This window comes from Sciurus vulgaris, assembly GCF_902686455.1.
Source record: "Sciurus vulgaris genome assembly, chromosome: 8".
Taxonomy (NCBI): Eukaryota; Metazoa; Chordata; class Mammalia; order Rodentia; family Sciuridae; genus Sciurus; species Sciurus vulgaris.
In genome coordinates this window covers 110,484,310-110,503,780 of record NC_136468.1, presented here as the reverse complement: position 1 = coordinate 110,503,780, position 19,471 = coordinate 110,484,310, and the positions used below count along the sequence as shown (strand labels likewise).

Here is a 19,471-nt window from a genome sequence, read left to right as displayed (position 1 = left end):
TGTGCTTTGGGGCCATTTTTAAATAAAATGAGTATTACTTGAACTAGTACTGTGATACTACAGCAGTCAATCTGATGAAGAAAGCTATTAAGTATCCTAACAGGTAGGTAGCTTATACAATGAGGATACACTGAACAAAGGGAAGATTCATATTCAGGTCAGACTCAATGGTGCAGTGAGATTTCATCATGCTACTCAGAATAGTGCTCATTTTAAAACTATAAATTGTTTATTTCTGGAACTTTATTTAATGTTTTTGGATCACAGTTGACCACAAGAAATGCATTGGTGGATAGGAGGTCTTACTGCATTTTCAGACCATCTGAAATCCAGCTTAGTTTTAAGATGATACTAAATTACAGTATAATATTTTGTTGTTCTTTGGACAATGTAGAAATGATTATTGTCTTCCATCTTGAACCTTTGATGCTATTGATCCTTGTACAATCTGTCTGCTTTGTTCTTGCAGATGGAAACATGCTTTATTTGCCTTTGAATTCTTAGAGAGCAAGTGAAATTCCCCATGTTTGGGCTGACATGTAGGGTTGCAGGTACCCTGAGCAAATCTACATGTGTTGTCTGGTGTCACTGTCACACTGTCAGTGTACCTCCTGAAGCAGTAGGCAGGTTGCTTTGGAGGCTTTTAGGGACTCTTCCTATTTTCCTCTTAGGGAGCTATTCCAGATCTTGAACAGACCCTTACTGGAAACCTGCAGTCATGGCCATAAGTATGTGGTTCATTCCTCAGGGTGTCCTGAGTGGGCATGAGAGTGGGCAGGGGAGAGGGGCCGTAGTGTGACTGGGTAGTGGGTGGGTTCACCTGGTAAAGGAATATCCTTGGGCAGCAGGGAGAACTGGGGCCCCTGTGGACAATCTGGCCTGAGGTATATGGTGGAGCTGCCCTCAAGGGTTGGGGAATGTGGACAGGAGGGCCTGGGAAAGCCTTCTTACCCTGCATCTGTGTTCTGTTCCTGCCCACCACCAGCCTAGACTTTCCCTCGCCACAGCAGTGCTGACCACTGTGCTCTGGCCTTCTTCCAGCCCCTCTCCACATTTCTTCTCCTGCTGCTTTGCACAGCCCTTTTCCTCTGTGTTTTCCCTGGTCTCCATTATCTCCACTGAGTTGACCCATCCCTCTTGTAGAGTCCTGCTGCTGCCTCCACCTGGGTTTTTCTTCATGCTGTCATCTGTTCTCCTTTCTCCTGGTCATTTCAGATGTCCTACATGGGGACAGCAAATTCTGTTCACCACCTTGCTTGACCCTTTCCTGGTGGATCACTGGGGCATTGATGGCCCTGTGTGGGACTGTACCTTGCTCAGGTCAGAACCCCGAGGCTTAATGCTGCAGGGTTTGAAAGATAAAGGCTGGTAGGTTGGGGACTTAGGCCATCCCAGTGGGAAAGTGGCAGTGGGTTGGGTGAGATCTGGGCCCTTCACTTGTCTTCCTTATGAGCTGTACCATGTAGGGTCTCCTGGCTTTGCATTCCTCCCCTTGTAAGTACTGGCTGTCCCTCAACGTGCATTTAGGTGAATGTGTCAGTCCCTTGCCCAGTGCAAGCACTGTGCTTGCTATTGTCCATTGAATGTCTGGCCACCCTTGAGTCATCCCTTTGGCTCCTGCTGTCCTGCTTGGTCCAGCTACTGCCCGCCTCTGTCACTTCCCTCAGCTCCTTTCACCTGGCCACATTCTAGCTGCTGCTCTTCACACCTCCTGCAGGTCTTGACTGGCCTCACCTTGGACATGAATGCCCTTGTCTTCAGATGATTTTCCTTCCTGCTTTCCCAAGTCTCAGGTTGAATGTTTCTTCCTTGTAAGAGAGGTAGGCAGGCTGCTTAGGAGGTTGACATGGCCCTGCAGAACCAAGTCTCACCTGTGTTCTGTGGTCATGCTCAGTGTCCCCAACCACTTTCACATCCCTTTGGGTTCCAGTACACATTTTGCCACAGGTTGCTCCTGAGACCTACTGGATTGTGTGCTTTCTCCAGTGTAACCCTTGCAGCGGTGGGCCTGAGGCTCTGGTGCTACCTGGAGAGTTTGATTCCACCTGTGTCTTCCCAGGGTACACTTTTGAGGGTGAAGTAGCGCAGAAGATATGCATTGCATTATGGGTGACTCAACATGGCTTATACTTGCTCAGGAAGTCAGACATTGACTTTGTGTGAGGGTGAAGCCTGCTCAACACACAGGCCTGTAACCATTTCCAAGAAAGTTTAGAATATATTCATGGCTGGGTACTTTTACCGTGTAATAATTACTTAAATGTAGCAAATAATACCCATGGTATTCATGGTGTTTATGAAACTTCAGTGAAGCAGGATATTTCTTTCCTTTTTGGCACCTGGATGAAGAGGCTGTTTATTATGACAATTTTACTCGCTGAATTTAGATGCTGTAAAACTTCTGTGTTCACTCAGTTGCAGAAGAGAAAAACTATTGAATACTTACTGTAAGCTCTTTGGATAGCCACAGAGAAAAATGATATGTTTTAAATAAGCAGTAATTATACTGATTGATGGAAATTTAGGCAATTGCAGCTGTTTCTTTAAAAATTATGCATTGGAGGGGGGACAGAGGAACCTTAAAATTTACTCCTTTTATTAAAACATACAGAATAATTTAAACATGAGTTTCTTTATTTAAGTTCCTATGTAAGTGTTTGGTCTTTAACGTATTAACTTTAAATTTTATTTTTATGTTCTTGTACTATATTTAACTCGTACTGGGTGTTATAATGGCATGAACAAATTCTTTTATTGTCATTACTTTTTTTCTTCCTAGGCAAGTAATGCCTTTTTTTCCCTGGCCTCCGTGTCTGGGGTGTGCTGTGTCCTCTCTTCTGTATTTCACATGGCACATGCGGTGTCTGGGCTTCCTCACCTGCTCTTGCTGCCTCCAGTTATAATCCCCTGAATCTCAGCAAAAAGAGTGCCACTTATGCTTTACGATCATATCTTTGTCACACAGTAAGCAACTCACTGTGTCACTTTTCCCGAAATGTATTAAATATTCATGTATGTCTGAGGCTGATCCTGATCCTGAGAAGGTGGTTACTTCTTAGAGGCTTCTCTTCCTCCTCTCCTCCCATGCCTGCTCTTTCCTGCTCCTTCTTTTTCAAATTTTGTTAACTAAGGAGAAACGAGAAATAGTTGAAGTTACTATGATAGGAAGATTGACATTATTTTAAATTTCTGTGAGATTTATCTGTAATTGTCTAAGAAAAAGGTAAATTTTTAGCTTATTATGTTCAGTTTTTCCTGTTACTGAATTTTCTGTGACTCAGCTGTGTTTCCTAGTGTTTCTGGAAAAGTGGTGGGAAGCCCCACATTTCTCTTTCTGAAGATGAACTTCTGCCTGCAGCTGTGCTCTTGGGTTCTCTGGGCTCTGGGGAGGCATTAACTTCCTGGGACAGTTGTCAGTTCTGCCTCAGGCAGCTGGGGTGCTGAAAGGAGAAGGATGAGTCCCCATCAGCTATTTCTAGGTGCATGAGGATCTGCTTAAGATACTGGAACTGGGATTTGACCACTTGGTAGGCGTGCTTAAAATATATATATAAGAGGAGCCAGGCTTGGTGGTGCACCTAATCCCAGAAACTCAGGAGGCTAAGGCAGGAGAATGGCAAGCTCCATGCAGACCTCAGCGACTTAGCAAGATACTGTCTCAAAATAAAAAATAAAGTGGGACTGGGGATATAACTGATGGTAAAGCGTCCCTGGGTTCCACCCCAGTACCAATAAGTAAATATATACACAGAGACAGATAAATGTAATCATGTGCGTGCGTGTTTATGTGTGTGTGTGTGTGTGTGTGTGTGTGTGTATTTAGAGAGGGATTGAGAGAGAGAGAGGGAGAACAAATTCACAAGAAAATAGAAACTTTTCATTATTGGTGGCAAATTCCAAAGAGTGATGGAAATCTAAGGAGCTAGTAGGGACATTTTTTTCATGGGTAAAGTGACATTTACATAACAGTAAGGATGATTAAGATTACTATGAAGCCCCAGAGGTCTCTTACAATGGCTGTAGCACACCTGGCCCTTGGAGGCCCATGGCTGTAAGGGCCTCCCTCCTTCCCACCTTCAGGAAGGCTTCCCTTTCTGTTCACATTAAATTGCAGCCTCCTGCCTTGTTCCTCTCTCCAACTTTCTTTTATTCCTTCTCAACAATCTCTTAAATTTATAAATAAGTAATTTGCATAGTATGTTTATTGACACTATCTGTTTTCTCCAGCTAAAATGTACACTCCATGAGGGCAGGATGTTTGCTTTAATCACTAATGTGCCAGGCATAGACTAATAGGTACTTGTAAATATTTGTTGAATGGATGAGTCTTTCTGCAGACCAGCTATATAGATGCCCTTCGATTTGCAATGGGGTTTTATCCTGGTTAAACCCATTGTTAATTGAAAATATTACCATAAGCTGAACACTCATGTACTCATCTAATTTATTGACCATTCTAGATTCACAACACAATATGTCACAGAGTATCAGTTGTTTCCCCTTGTGATTCAGGGCTGGAGCTTGCTGCCATTACCCTGCATCAGGAGAGAGAGTTGTACCATGTTTATCAAATTAGCTGGGAAAAGGTCCAAGTCAAAATTCAGAGTATGGGTTCTATCAGATGTGCATTGCTCCTGAACCCTTGTATTTTTGAAAAATGTTAAGTCAAACAATCATGTCAGGGATCATCTCCATTCCCTGCCCAGGTGACCCAGAGGTCAGACGTTCCAAATCTATGGAGTTCTGTTTGGGTCCCCCATGGCTGTGTCATCCTTGGTGAATAAATAGAATAGAATTTATTCTATAATTGTGGGTCCCTTTTCATTCCTTAGTGAAGCTGTCATCCCTGAGACCTGTGAACAGCAATTTGTACTTCTAGGGTTTTGATGGTTAGAATTTCATGATGATCAAATGTGTATGTTGAGTTTCTCGTGAACCAGATCTTTATGTTTTTGAAATCTTCTTCTTAATATGCAAGTTAATTTGGAGTGATTTTTAATGTCTGGTCTTCAAAGACTGAGATATGGGGTATAGAATGAGGATCTAAGTTGAGGCTTGTGTTGGTCTCCTGGCTCCATGCTATCTAGCTTTCCTGGGAGTGGTGGTCCAGCAGAGTAGTCACTTCTTGGCTGCCTCAGTCAATGGCATTCAGGACAAGACAGCACAACCTGAGCCCAGAGTTCTGTGATGTCCGTGAGAAAGGAGCATGAATGTAGTAAATTTAGAAAGTAAAATAATGAGGATTTGGTGACCAACTGGAACATGGATAAGGAAGAGTTTGACCTGACTGTGATTTCCAGCCTGGGTTAGTAACTGAAGGCACATCGACTGGCATTTACTAACCTGATTCTCAGGAGTAGGGTCATGCCACCATTTCAGAAGAGAGGTGTGTCAACTCAGATTCCTTTTCCTATTCCCTAACTAGCTACTGCTCTCAATGCCCCTCTCTGTGTTAATTCACCCTTGTCCTGGTCACCCATATTCTGTCTCGTATCCCAGCACTTCGTATCCTGGGCTGGAATCATTTGGACAGAGCTCTTAGTCTTACTCCTTCTCTGGGCTCCCCAGAGTGGCAGAACAGTCAACACCCTGGGAATCAAGACTGGGTCAGCTCTGTTCCCATTTGGTCCATCTTGAACAGTTTGGAGGAGGGTTTTGTTCTCATTGTTTCCAATTTGAGCAGCTGGAATAGGGTCAGTTGAAACTCTTGATAACTCTTGTTATCGTTCCTCACACGTCCCTCCAGGAACTGGTGCCAAGACAAGGTTAACAGATGTGTGTGTCAGACAGATGTGTCACGTAGATCCCAGGATTCATGAGCCTGGACCACATTCTAGACAGAGACCTTGGATAGAGGTGCTTAAAGCAGTTTTAATTTTAACCCCTGATTGAGATATGCTTACATGGAAGATACTCTCCTGACACCCACTGATAATGAACAAGACTCATGTTATGGTTTGAATGTGAGGTGTATGAGGCAGTGCAAGAAGGTTCAGAGGAGAAATGATTGGGTTGTGAGAGTCTTAACCCAATCAGTGAATCAGTCTCCTGATAGGGATTAACTGAGTGGTAACTGAAGTGGTGGGGTGTGTCTGGAGGAGGTGGGGATTGGAGGCGTGGCTTTGGGGTATATATTTGTATCTGGCAAGTGGAGACCTCTCTCTTTGTTTCCTGATGATCTTGTGAGCGGCTTCCCTCTGCCACACTCTTCTGCCACAACATTCAGCTTCACTTCGAGTCCCGAGGAAAGGACCTGGCCTTCTGTGGACTAAGACCTCTGAAACCGTGAGCTCTCAAAGAAACTTTTCCTCCTCTATTGTTGTTCTCTTTGGGTCTTTTTAGTCACAGCACTGAAAAAACTGACTAAAACAACTCATAACTAGGGAGAAAAAAATTGGGGTAGAGAAACATTTTGTAACTTTAGTGGCAGAAAAATTAAGGCCTTGTGGTAGGTGTGCATTCTCTGTACTGCTTGTTCACATGTACACTTTTGTTCGTTTTCTATATGTGGGTATACATACGCTCCCATACTCCTCCATCTTCTCTTGCTAGTGTTATTCCATTTGGTGACACTATTAGAAGCACACAGCCTGGCAGCTGGCTTCCTGCAATGGAGGCCAGCTGGCTCTACCTCTCTTACTGTCTGTTGAAGCTGGAGTGGCCCTATGAATAGCCAGGCTGTTGCCATTTATAACTGCTATTCAAGCATGGAAGAGCATGTACACCTCTGATTAAAAAAGAACAGTGAAGACCCTCCATTTTCTCCACTGGATTCTCCTTCCATCTCTAGCCCATATTAGGCTGTGAAAGGGTAGAAGACTGTCTCCTTGGGGATGGAGAGGGAAACTGGCATATGTTTTGTGATAGGACTTCGGACTTTTTATATCCCATCTCACTCACTTCCAGCAAACCTTTTGAAATAGGGATTATTATCAGTTTTATTAATATCCAGATTTGCCTTTGATGACACTGAGGTCTACAGACTTCTGTTGACTTACCTAGAGAAGCCAGATATCTACAGGGTGGAGGATGCCAGCTTCCATATCAATTCTCTCTCTGTCCCCAAACCTGAGTTCCCTTCCTGCTCTCCCCTCACATGGCATAGTTTGAGGGAGTTGATCATTATCATTTCCATCTTTGTTGTGCCATTCTGGATAGTTTCTGTTGCTTCCAACACTATACCATCCCTCAATGACAAGGAGCCTCCAGGAAGGGTCCTTGGAGATTGGTTGTCAGGCAGGGAAAGTATCAAAGTGTGGGTCTAATCTTTAGTTAATCCTACCCAATATATTTTTTATTTGTCATGATTTTTCATCTCTGGTGGCTTGATTCGTTCATTTTTTTATCTTCCCTTTCTCTCCTTATCAGGTTTATGGTGTCTTTTACCTTGCCGAACATAGGAAACCTATTTATCATCATTATTTTACCCTGTTGTCTTCTGTTCTTTCATCTTTGACATTTCTAGATCTGTTTCTCTAGGATGATTTCTTTTATCATTTGGGTCTTATTTTCTCTTTTTGTCTGGTAATTTTCATTTGGATGCCAGGCATCATGCGTTTGACATGATTGGGTGCTGGCTTATTTGCGGAGGATAGTAATCTCTTCAGTATTTTGGGGCTTCATTCTGTGCACATTTAAACTTCTTAGGGACAGTCTGATCCTTTTAAGGCTTTCAGTTAAGCTTTGTTAGTTGGTTCTAGAGTTACTTTTAGTGCAGGACTTATTTGCTGTCACTGTGGAGGCAGGATCCTTTTGGGGACTCAACTTAATGAGTCATGTGTAAGAAAGTTTTCCATTTGGGCTTGTGGAAACATACTTTTTCCTACCTTCTGTGAGCTCTGAGGATTGCTCTGCCTCCTTCTTTCTGGTGGTTCTTCCCCTGGCCTTGATAGTTTCTTTATATGTGTGCACCAATCAGTACTCAGCTAAATATCTGCAGGAAACCCTCTGCAGATCTCTAGAACCTTCCCCTATGAAGCACTTTCTGCTCTGCCTTATCCTTCCTGAATGCTAAGTTCTTTCTTCTTAGGAGACTCCCCGTCTGTACTTGGGATTCCACTCTTTGCACCACAGCTTAGAAACTCTCCAGTGAATAAAGTAGATGCTTGGGGGACCCAGTGTTTTGTGTCTTCTCTTCCAGGAATCACTGTCCTATGCTGCCTACTGTCCAAAGTAATAAAACTATTTTAGTCATTTAAGGAGAGAAAGTGTATCTGATCCAATATGGCCAGAAGCTCAGACACCAAACAATATTACTTTAACCATGGTTCTAGGAGTAGATTAGCTTTACAATATTTTTGTATAGTGTCCAGACTCAGTCCTAATGGTGAAAAAAGATTTCGTGATGATATGATCTGAAGACCTGATTTTATAGATGAGGAAATAGGCCTAGAGACTGATGTTATTTGCTCAGTATCATTGAATTTGTCACTTGGTTGTTCATAAACATTTGGCTCATGCCACAATACGGTTTTTCATATAGGAAGGAAGAGGTGAACTGTTTATTGTGGGCATGAAACAGTCCTGTCTGCTATGAAGCCTAACTGTTTTTTCTTATAGGAAAAAGTAGCTCTTTTGCAAAAGGACAGAGTTTGCTGTGCCCTGGGATCTGTGCCACTGTTCATTTTTGTATTAACCTGTTGCTTTGTCTAAAACTCCATTGAAGATAGACCTCAAGGAAGCATCTCTTTGAACTGCTATCACCTTGACCCCTCAGCCGTGCCTTTCAGTGTGCTCCTGGCAGCTGCTTCTTTGTCCTTCCTTGCTCCATCTCATACCTGCCCTCTGAAGAGCTATCAAACCTGATCCAAGTATGCTGTGGGGACCCAGACTGGACTCTGGGCCAGGTCTTTTTTTCTTCCTTCTGACTCTAGGTTCTTGGCTGCAAGCTGCCATTTACCCTAGGATCTCTACCCTCTGCCTGCCAGAGGGACTTAGAGAGGAAGAAGAGCCACTACCATAGATTACATCATATCCAACCCTGGGGCCTTTTCCTGGTCAACCAGGACAGTGAGAACCATTTCTAAGTTCTGAGATTGTTGTTGAGCAAGTTCAAGGAAGAGATGTCAGTGCTTAGTCTGCTAAGTGGAGAAGAGTATAGGCATATCATATCATGGCCTACTATGCCCCTGATAATCTGCTATGAAGATAACCTTTTCTCAGTCAGTAGTTCCAGTTGCATGTAGTTTGTGTCTCTGGTTTTAGTGTAGATGTTGCATGGGTTTATGAAAATGAGAGAAAATGCAAGCTTGGGAATGAAGAAGCTGTATTCAGCTTGAATAGTGGCTTTGTGTCCCCCATTAGGCTTTAGGATGGCTATTTTCATATTTCAAAAGTCAGCTGACGCTCAGAGATGCTAAGGGATTGTCCCCATTACTAGTACACTAAGATTACTAACCTTATCTTTCCAGATTCAGAGGTATGTTCTTGTTAGCATACTACATGCTAACTAGTACCTTGGTCTGTTTTTTTCTTTGGGGTCTGTGGGTTCATATGTAGCAGGCAGGTTCTAGATTCCCCTTTGTCTTTGCGGGATTTGACTGGTTGATGGCATTTTGGCTTAGTTCTCTGAGATTAGGAAGCCCGTTGTATACAGTGGTCTTCTGTGACAGAGGAGGGACAGATGATTAGAGGAAGGACTCAGAGAGCAAAACCCAGAATCCTCTTCCATTTTTCCAGAACTTCGAATCACAGTTGGCTAAAATTACTGGGGACAAAGTTAAAATACATTTTATTCCATTTGAAATTTTGTTGTTTGTTTTTAAAATTACACTCACATCCTAATTTGCATCTTAACTGATAATCTTAGAGTACTTTAAAGGGCAGGTTGTTAGCATTATTATGTGGGTAGTTCAGAGATTTTGTAGTTGGATCTTCTAATTTCCTTACTGAAGCTACTGTTGAGCTCATAGTGGGTTAAGGTGCTACTTGCTGACTATTCTAACAAATTAACCTTATGTTAATAGATGGGGAAGTTTTGATGTCTATTCAGTTGCCTTTCACAAAGAGGTTGGTTCAAATTGAGGATGGAGAAGCTGGTTGTGATAGAGGTGGAGAGAAATCATGAAGCTGATGAGGTTGGAGTTGGTGGAGATGATGGTAGAGATGGAGGTAGTAGAGAGGTGACAGTGAAGATGGTGGTAGAGAGTGGAGGAGGAGATCATGGAGGTACTGGAGGAGAATGAAGTAGTGGTGGAACTAGTGGAAAGAAAGGAGGAGGGGGTTATGGAGAAAGAGGTAGGGTGGTAGGAATGGAGGATATAGAAGTGAAAGTGATGGAAGATACTGTTAGAGGATCAGGTAGTAGAGTATTGGGGGAGAAGGTAGAAGTGGAGTTCATGGGAGGAGGTGGAAGGCATGGTGGAAGTGCTGGTGGTGAGAGTGATGGTAGAGGTGTAGGAAGTGATAGTGAAGGTGGAGGGTAGAGAAAGAGGTGGAGGTGATGGTGGAGATAGTGGGAGGTGGAGATGGGGTGATGGCGAAATTGGCAGATAGGAATGGGAGAAGTGGAGGTGATGGAGGAGGTGATGTCCAAGATAGCACGAGATGAGGGTGACAGGGAGTTGGTGGGAAGGAGTGGAGGTAGTGCAGGAGGTGATGGTAGAGAGAGTATGAGGCAGAGGTGGAGATGATGGTGAGGTTGGTGAGAGGGAGTGGAGTTGGTAGAAAAGGTGGAGGTGGTGGAGGAAGTAATGGAAGGTGGAGGTGATGGTGGAGGAGGAGCAGTAGGAGCAGTAGTGGTTGTAGTAAAAATAGCAGCTAACATTTACTGAGGAGGGCTTTACGTGCAGGATCACACTGAATCTTTAAAACAGCCTTCTGAGGTCATAGGGAGGCTGAATGTCTTCCTCAAGGTTATGAAGCTGCTCATCTACAGAAATTCTAGAGCTAGTGCCCTTCACCTTTAGGACAAGCTGCCTCCTTGATGTGGGAATACTGGATCAAAAACTGGGAACAAAACTGACTTGGCAAAGGCATTTTATTTTGGGAAAACCATTTGTCAAGATTGACAGGCCCTGGGCACGAGGTTTCTTTGTGGGGTGATGGAAATGTTCTAAAATTAGAACATGGTGAGGGTTGTTCGAATCTGTCATTATACCAGCACTCATTGGATTGTACACTCCCACCAGATGACATGTATATTATGTAGCATATCTCAATAAAGCTGTTTAAAAAATGAAAGATTGACGGATTTCCCCCTTCCTTGAATAACTGAAATTGATGTTTCTGTGTCCAACATTGCAGAATAGGTGGTTAAAGATAGAAAATTTATGTATTACCTTTGCTGATATTGTCAAAAATAGCTGCACTTGAAGGTAGTTATGTTGAAAGAAATGTCTGAGTGTTGAGTACCTATGGCTGTGTGTATCGTTTTAGATGTATAGTAGTTTCATGTAGGAAGATTTAAGTGAACACTTAATCCTTTTTTCTTCATGTGATAGCATTTTTGCTTCAAGTTTCTTATATTCTAGAAGTCCAGGTATTTTCATGTCAGACTCAGCAATATACATAAATAAAATTATAAATAAATGCATTATGGTGTGCCATTATACATTTTTTTAAAAAAGTTACTCTCATTCCTTGGTATGGACTGCTGACATGTAGAGTTTTCTTCTTTTATCTCAGGATCTTGGAAGCAGTTCTGGTCTGGATTTTTTAAGAGGGGTTTGACATAATTCTCTGTTCAGAAATCTCTCACTCCCTTTGCTTTTATGTAGACATGAACTGTGGAATCTAAACAGACAGTGCCATTTTGGGCCAATAAAGGGGGAGGTGCCCTAGCTCATTTGATACAAATGTTATTTCCATTTGAGGTAACTAATTTTGTACACCTTGCAGTTATCAGAATTGGAGTGCTGATATGGTAATGGTGACTTTTAGCAAGTTCTCTGATGCTTTGGTTTTTTTTTTTTTTTTTTTTTTTTTTTATGGTTGTAAGTATAAAGATAGATTTTGTAGTATCCAGCTCAGTTGTTAAGAATGTGTTCTCTTTGCCCCCTGGGCTCACACCCACAGGTATAAGCTGTGATACCATGGACAATGTGTCTCCTCCCTTTCCCATATCTACACCAATATGCTAACAACATAATGTATTACAGGAAGAACTTAAATAGGAGTTCACATAAATTTATAGTGCCACTGAACCTGGAACTCAGGAGTTGCTGTAGAAACTGTTGTTTTTGCATTGATTTTTTTTTTTTATTAAAAATGAGGAATTGTCATATAGTTGGGGGAGGGTAAATGTTTTCAGTCTTCACATCACACCTAAGGATCATCTGTGTTTGAAGGTTCTGGAGTAGGCATGCATACAGAAAGAAGTAGGCACCTGACATTGTAAGGGGGTTGATAACATGGTAGGATGATGCCTCTTCTCAGAGGTGCAGATGACACAGCAACAGATAGCTTTACCACTTATTCTTCACTAGACCAGTCATCTGACAGGTTAGTGGATTTTCAGTTTGAATCACTTTAATTGCATTTTGTGTGAAATGACAAATCCCAAGTCTGTTTTACACACCCATCTTTGGAAGCATTGCCCTGTTGTAGTTTGGGCAGGGCTGCAGCAAATAGCACCAACCATCCCAGCTGATGTCCCTAGGTGGGCAGGGGGTCATGGATCAGTTGTGAGGTTCACATTAAAATGTTAGCTATGAGCTTGTCGGTGACTAATGCAACTGAGTGTTCAGTGGGCAGCGGGTACCAGCCTTTACCTGCACACCAGGCCCACGAAAGTCCACGCACTGCTTTGCCACTTTTCTCTTTCCCCGTGTCACTTTTAAGGGCGTTCATTGAAACCTCAGACTCTTTTACCGGTAGAATAGGGGAAATTAAGTGACCTGCCTTACGGGCCTGGGGTCTCAGCGGTATGTAGTGGGTGCCATCTTGAAGGGCTCAAGGAATAGATTTAAACAGAAGGGGCAGAGGCAGGAGGGAGGTCAGAGAAATCAGCAGATAGAGGTCCCAGTCTGGGATCAGTAAGGGTCCTGAAAAAGCCAGGCCAGGGGCCTTCATGCAGCCCCCTGAAGTATTATTTATGGAAGGAACAGCTGAACAGGAGAACTAAGCGCTCATTCAGTCCTTGTCCCTTCCTGGCCTGCCTTGTTCCACCCGCCACCACGGCTGGAAGCCAGAAGATCAGTTATTTGGCCAGCACAGGGTAGAGGAGTGGAGGAGACTGTCCTCTTTACTACCATCCTTTCTCCCGACTCCAGGGCTTTGTGTAAGTTCTGTAGAGTAGTAGAAGGTTGGGTCAATCTGGGGGAAAAGTGGGCTCTCCTTGTTTTTTTTTTTATGAAGATAATGTTTCTCCCTAGCCTGGATTTTTACTTTGGCAAATATTTCCCGAAATATATGGATCCCAGAAGGCTCAACATTAAGTAGTGAAGTAACCTGTGTGATTATAAATAAGGAGCTTTAGGACTGTACTCTTCCATCCTTCTACCTTTGCCTGAAGGTAGATAGTGTAGTCGTGAAGGACTCTGGTTCAAAAGGCATTTGTTGCTAATCTGACCTAAAGAAGAAAGCTCCACCTTCCCTTTCCAGCACACTGGGGACTCCTACATGCAAGGCTATGATATTAACCATAAGGCAACACTATCCTTGCTGTTCAGTTCTTCCCTTATGGGGGTGGTTTGGAGACTCGGAAGCAAACACAGAAACAGAGGAAACCATGCCAGTACAATGATAAATCTTTTAGTCTTGTCCCCTTGTTTACTTCCTTCCTCCTGGCAACCTGCATTATTTGTCTCTGAATGGTGAGTGGACATTTGCTCCTGACCTTCCAGGCTCTGGGAATTTCTTTCTTTTTAACTACCTGGTCAGTGGTTAACTTTTCCCTGTTGCCTTTTGTATTTTGGCTTTATTTTACAACCATCTTTATCCATACTATAAGTTGAGCATCCTTAATCCAAAAATCTCCCAAATCCAAAACTTTTTGGATGCCATCATGATACCACAAGTGGGAAATTTTACACCATGGAACTTTTTTCATGCACAAAACTATTAAAAATATTGTATAAAATTACTACCTTCAGGCTATGTGGGTAAGCTATATATGAAACATAAATGAATGTCATATTTAGACTTGAATTACATTCCTAAGATATCTCATCATGTATATGCAGATATTCCAAAATCTGAAAAAAATCTGAAATACTTCTGTTCACAAGCATTTCAGATAAGAGATGGCCTAACTATATTAAATATTTCTTGACTTCTCAAGGGAATAGAACTCTTGTCTAAAGCTCCTGTCTATTGAATTGAAAACGGTACATATCTTTTTTGACCTTGGAAATTCATAAACACATGAGCCACTTGAGATTTCGTGGTTGCTGCCATACTTTCTCCTGAAAGCCTGTCAGACGTTGAACATACTTGAGGCAAAGAGTAGCTGGATAAAATGAAGAATTCCCAGTAAAATTACAGGTAAACCACAAATAAGTTTTTAGGATATGTCTCATGCAATACTTGGTACATATTTATGCCAAGTAATTATTAGGTATTTTCTGAAATTCATATTTTACTGGGCATCCTATATTTTTAATCACTAAATCTGGTCGCACTATTTAGGCAAGGCACCATTAAATTATGTTTTCCAGTGACTTGTCTTTTAAATTGGTGATATCATTGAAGCCTGGTTTTCCTTGTCACTTAAAAGGCTTTCTTAGGGAAAGTGGAACATCTAGGAATTAGTGGGTCTCAAAATTGGGTGTTCCAGGAAACATTGAGGTCCTGGTTAACCTGTAGGGTCATACCCAATCCCTGAAGGTCCTTGAGCATAAATATATGGGATCTGGGGCACCAAGAGGCTGGTCCCACTCTCTCTTGTGTTACATATCTTCTCAATATAATTTTCTCAATGTTTCTGTGATCTGCTTCCAAGGACATGGTCCAATAGCAGAATTTGTATGATGAATGAATAGCAATTACTCATTTACATGTAAGTACATATTTCAGATGAGAAGTTTTAATAATGCAAGAAAATTTTAAGACTGAAGTCATGTACTAGGGATGTGTGCTGAGAAATGCATTCTTAGGTGATTTTTGGCGTTGCACAAACATCATAGGGTATAGGTACACAAACTTGGATGAAATAATCTCCTACACTAGGCTATATGGCTCAGCCACCATCACACCTGTAGTCTAAAATTGACAGAAATGTAGTGATAGGTGCATTGACTATATTCTTAACGTGTGTTAAATCTTTTTTGGCCCTAAGTTTGGAAGAAAATGACTAAGGAGTTCATGCAAAAGAAGAAGAGAGGAAATATTCTACTGATGATAAAACATGTTGGCAGACTGTATGAATGGAAAAATGTGGAGTGTCAGCCCAGGAATGGGTAGCTCTGCGGAGAAACAGATGCATGTGTGTATAGGATTATAAAGTGTGCACAAAGTGACTTCCCCAATCAGGTAAAAGGAAGGATTGTGTGATACATGGTGCTATTGTTTGTGTGTTACATGTCCCCTAAAGGCCCAGGTTTTAAAGGCTTGATACCCAGGATGGTGTGATTGGAAATGGTGGACTCTTTAAGAGGTGGGGCCTAGTGGGAGATATTTAGATTATTGGGGGCTTTCCCTCCAAGGGGATTGTGTGACCTTAGCTCTTTACTCCCTTTCTTTTAAGTGCTGGCCATGAGGTAAGCTGTTTTGCTTCTCTGTATATTCCTTACCATTGCTATCTGGCACCCCCACCAGAGGCCCGAAAACAGAGATGCCGGACAGTCAGGGACTAGAACCTCTAACAGTGTGAGTCAAAATATACCTTTTTTTCATTTTAAGTTTATTATCTCAAGTATTTGATATAGTAACAGAAAGCTAAAGAATGGGTTGGGCATATGGGTAAACAATGGGAGGGGGGCTTCAATGTAATTCCTCTCCTCTTATTACCCACCCAAATAAACATCAGATAGATGAAAGGGAAATTAGAATACAAGTGAATGATTTTCAGTTCTCTTGGTAAAGTATGAAAGCAGTTTTTAAGCTCAAAATGATGAACACAAAGGAAAAGTTTAGTCAACTTGGCTACATTGAATTAAACCTCTAAGAATCAAAAAATATAATAACATCTAAAGAAAAGTGAGGTGGGAGGAGCATTTGCTACAAATATAAGTAAACTAGTTTCCTAAGCATTTAAAACTTATCACAGGAGAATTAAGATAAGTGAATGTCACGTGGGCCATCACATAATGGGTCACCACAACAGGTCAGCTTGATGTTCTGCATGGTAAACAAACCTCCCAGCAGTCACTGAGAGATTCTTGAACTCATTTTATTGAGGAACCAGTTGACTGCAAGTAACTGGCCCCAAGCTACTGAGTGGCATGGTGTTCACGGCATATTTATTGGAAAGCCCTTGTGCTCTCAGAACTAATGTAGACAAAAAAAAAAAAAAAAGACATCAGGCTGAAAATCTCATGAAAAACTTGCTCAACCTTAACATTAAAGATCTGCATATTAAAACAGGAGGGTTGAGGCCACTGCTTATCTCTGGAATTGGCAAGAAAAAATTTCCAGAAAAATAACCAGTCACAGTCCTGGCTTCCTTGGGTGTTATGAAACGGACACTTCACCTCTATTCCAGGCGGAAGGGTAAATCTGGTGAAGAAGAGTTTAACAGGATGTATCTAGAGTCTTTTAAAAAAAGATGTACATGACCTTTGGCCTAGTGCTCCTACTTCTAAGGATCCTACACAAATAATCAGAAATGTGGGCAAAGTTTTATGCCCAAAGGTATTTGTCTGATTGTTGTTTATGTTATTTGCAAGTTTGAACTACTACTGGAAAGTATCTGCTAGAGTAGTTTGAATAGGAAAAAGGTGATGTTCACCACAAAGGGGTAGAACCACCTCTTCTGTTAATTGCAGGGTCATGGGGGAACAAAACGCAAAATAGTTTACTCAGTTTGATTTCCACAATGTCTGGCTATGTATTAAAAAGGTACAAAGACTATGCAACTGCCATTGTCCTACTGTAATAAGATTTAGGCTAATATCAGTTTTATCTCTATTATGTATTTCCGAAAATTTTACATGGTTTGTTTTGAAATTCAGAAAAGAGAAAAAAGTTTAGGCCAATTTCAATGTTATATCTAGTCTGTACTTCCAAAAATTTGGGGTTTGTTTTAAAATTCAGAATAGAGGAAAAAAGAATTTCTCTTAGATGGCAAACTACAGATTGGATAGGACAACATTTGCTACGTAATTGCAGAAACTAGATGGGCTGACCCCAGTGGGATGCTGCTGAATCCGGGGGGTTGGGAAGAACCACATTCTTAATCAGCCCTAAGAGCATAACCTCCTTCCTCAGTACTTCCACAGGGTTCTTGGTAGCATCCCCCTTGCCTTTTGGACACCATGTCTCCCAAAGTATCCTTTTCTTCTTTCCTAATCAAAAACTGACAGTATTAGTCAATTTTCTGTTATCATGACAAAATACCTGAAATAATCAACTTAAAGAGAGGAAAGGTTTGTTTTGGTCCATGGTTTCAGATGTTTTGGCCCATTATTGCTTAACCTGCTGTGGGAATGCCTGGTGAGGATGCCTGCTTATCTCACGGTGGCCAGGAAGCAAAGAGAGGACGAGAATCTGGGATCCTTTTCAAAGGGCACTCTCCCGGTGATTTAATTTCCTCATACTAAGCCCCACTTCTTTAAGGTGCCACCACCTCCTAGTAGTGCCATGGACTGGGGACTAAGCCTTCAACACCTGAGCCTTTGGGGAATATTCCAGGTATAAACTCTAGCCTTTACAATCTATATGTTCACCAGTAGGATAGTGGCTACATAAATTACATCAGACAACCACTCAGTGAGGTATGATAGAGCTATGAAAGAATTCTGTCAATGGAGATAATATTTATTGACATGGAGAATTTCAGGGACCTGTGTTCAAACATAATAATTTGGAATATATTATTGTATATGGAATATACATAAAAGGTACATATCCCTCCCTCCATAATCACTTTTAAAATAGGATAATTTATAACTTTCATGTGATTCAAATGTAACATACATGCTCTCTGTAAATAATGCAAATGTTCTGCACATGTACACGTTTTTGCCCCCCTCCCCTTCCCTTCCTGTTTCCCATTTGTTCCTGTCCTTTCCTGAAAGAACATTAGGGAAACTGATTAGATAACTCCCTGGGTATGAGAATAGAGAGAGATTTGCTTTAAGTTTTTCTTCATGTTTTTCTTTCCTGCATCGATATTTTCATAATTAGCAAATATTCCATCTAAGAAACAGAAAAGATACTTCTTTCGAAGGGGAAAAAGAAAAAGACAGACATAGGGAGGAGGGGTGGGAGGAGAGGCACCAGTGAAAATATCTCCAGTTTCGTAGGACTTTGTTTTGTTTTCTACAGATTTTCCGGAGGAGGGTGTGAATGTGACTTCGTTTTTCTTCGAAATGTAGATATGAATGAGCTGGCTCTTGTGGAATCTCTTCCCTGGGCTCTCCCTCTTCTTCCCCCATTGTGAGCAGCCCCAAAGCACAGCATGAACCAGACATTAACTGTTCACTGGCAGATTGGTGTGCTTATAGATGAGAAGTTAGCATTGAGTCTGTTTCGTACATGACAAGGGAGAGGAGCCACTTACTGGGAGGCAGGAAGGCAATGAAGTGTTTCTTACCCTGCTGCTGTGATACCTTGGTGAAACCAGTGTCCTCTTTTGAGCCTCTTGGGCCATTGGGTGGGGAGGATTGAGGAATGTGTAGCCAGGCTGCCTGCATCCTAGTACTGGGATGGCCTAGACCACTGGTGATGGTGGGTGCAAAGGCAGCTAACATACCTGTGCCCACATGTCTCCCTCTGTAAAGCAGGAGCCCCGCTGGGCACAGGGAGCACAGTGGGCACATTGGCATTTGCCAGCACATTGCAGTGCAAAAGCATGCCAGATATTTCACATGCTTCAGTTTGCGATGCTGGGAGAGATGGACAGGGATGAGGTTGCTGATGTCAGCTGTGAGTGAGCCCCGATTTTTGAAGGTTCCATTTAATGCTTTCCCCCTCCCCACTTTACAATGGTGTGGGAGCAATATGCATGCAGTAGGAACCCTACTTCAGTTGTTGAATTTGGAGACTTTCCTGGGCCAGTGCTATGAAATATGATGCTGTCTTGTGATGCTGGGCATAGGCAGTGAGCTGTAGCTCCCAGTCAGCCCCATGATCACAAGGGAAACAGCCAATATTCTACAGTGGGCTGTGCTGCTAAGTGTGATGTTTGGTAGGTCAGGTGAATTCAGTGCATTTTTCATGTATGATATTTTCCATTTATGATATATTAGGGTGTAATCAAGGAGCATGTCTGCTACATTTGTGAATATGTGTTATGTATTAGTAATAGATTTTAGTGCAGACCTTGTGCTTTTGGCACAATTCAAAATCTTCCTAATTACAGAGGTAATACACATGATTGTAAAAATTTTACAGATTTCATTAATCTATAAGAAGTCAACATCTCCCCACT

The 19,471-nt window shown here is 42.0% G+C and overlaps 1 protein-coding gene across 4 annotated transcripts in view; it reads left to right on the top strand.

Annotated features, from left to right (window-relative positions):
• GRB10 (growth factor receptor bound protein 10) overlaps nucleotides 1–19,471 on the top strand; it is a 198,281-nt gene that overhangs the window by 69,181 nt on the left and 109,629 nt on the right. The window lies entirely within an intron of this gene.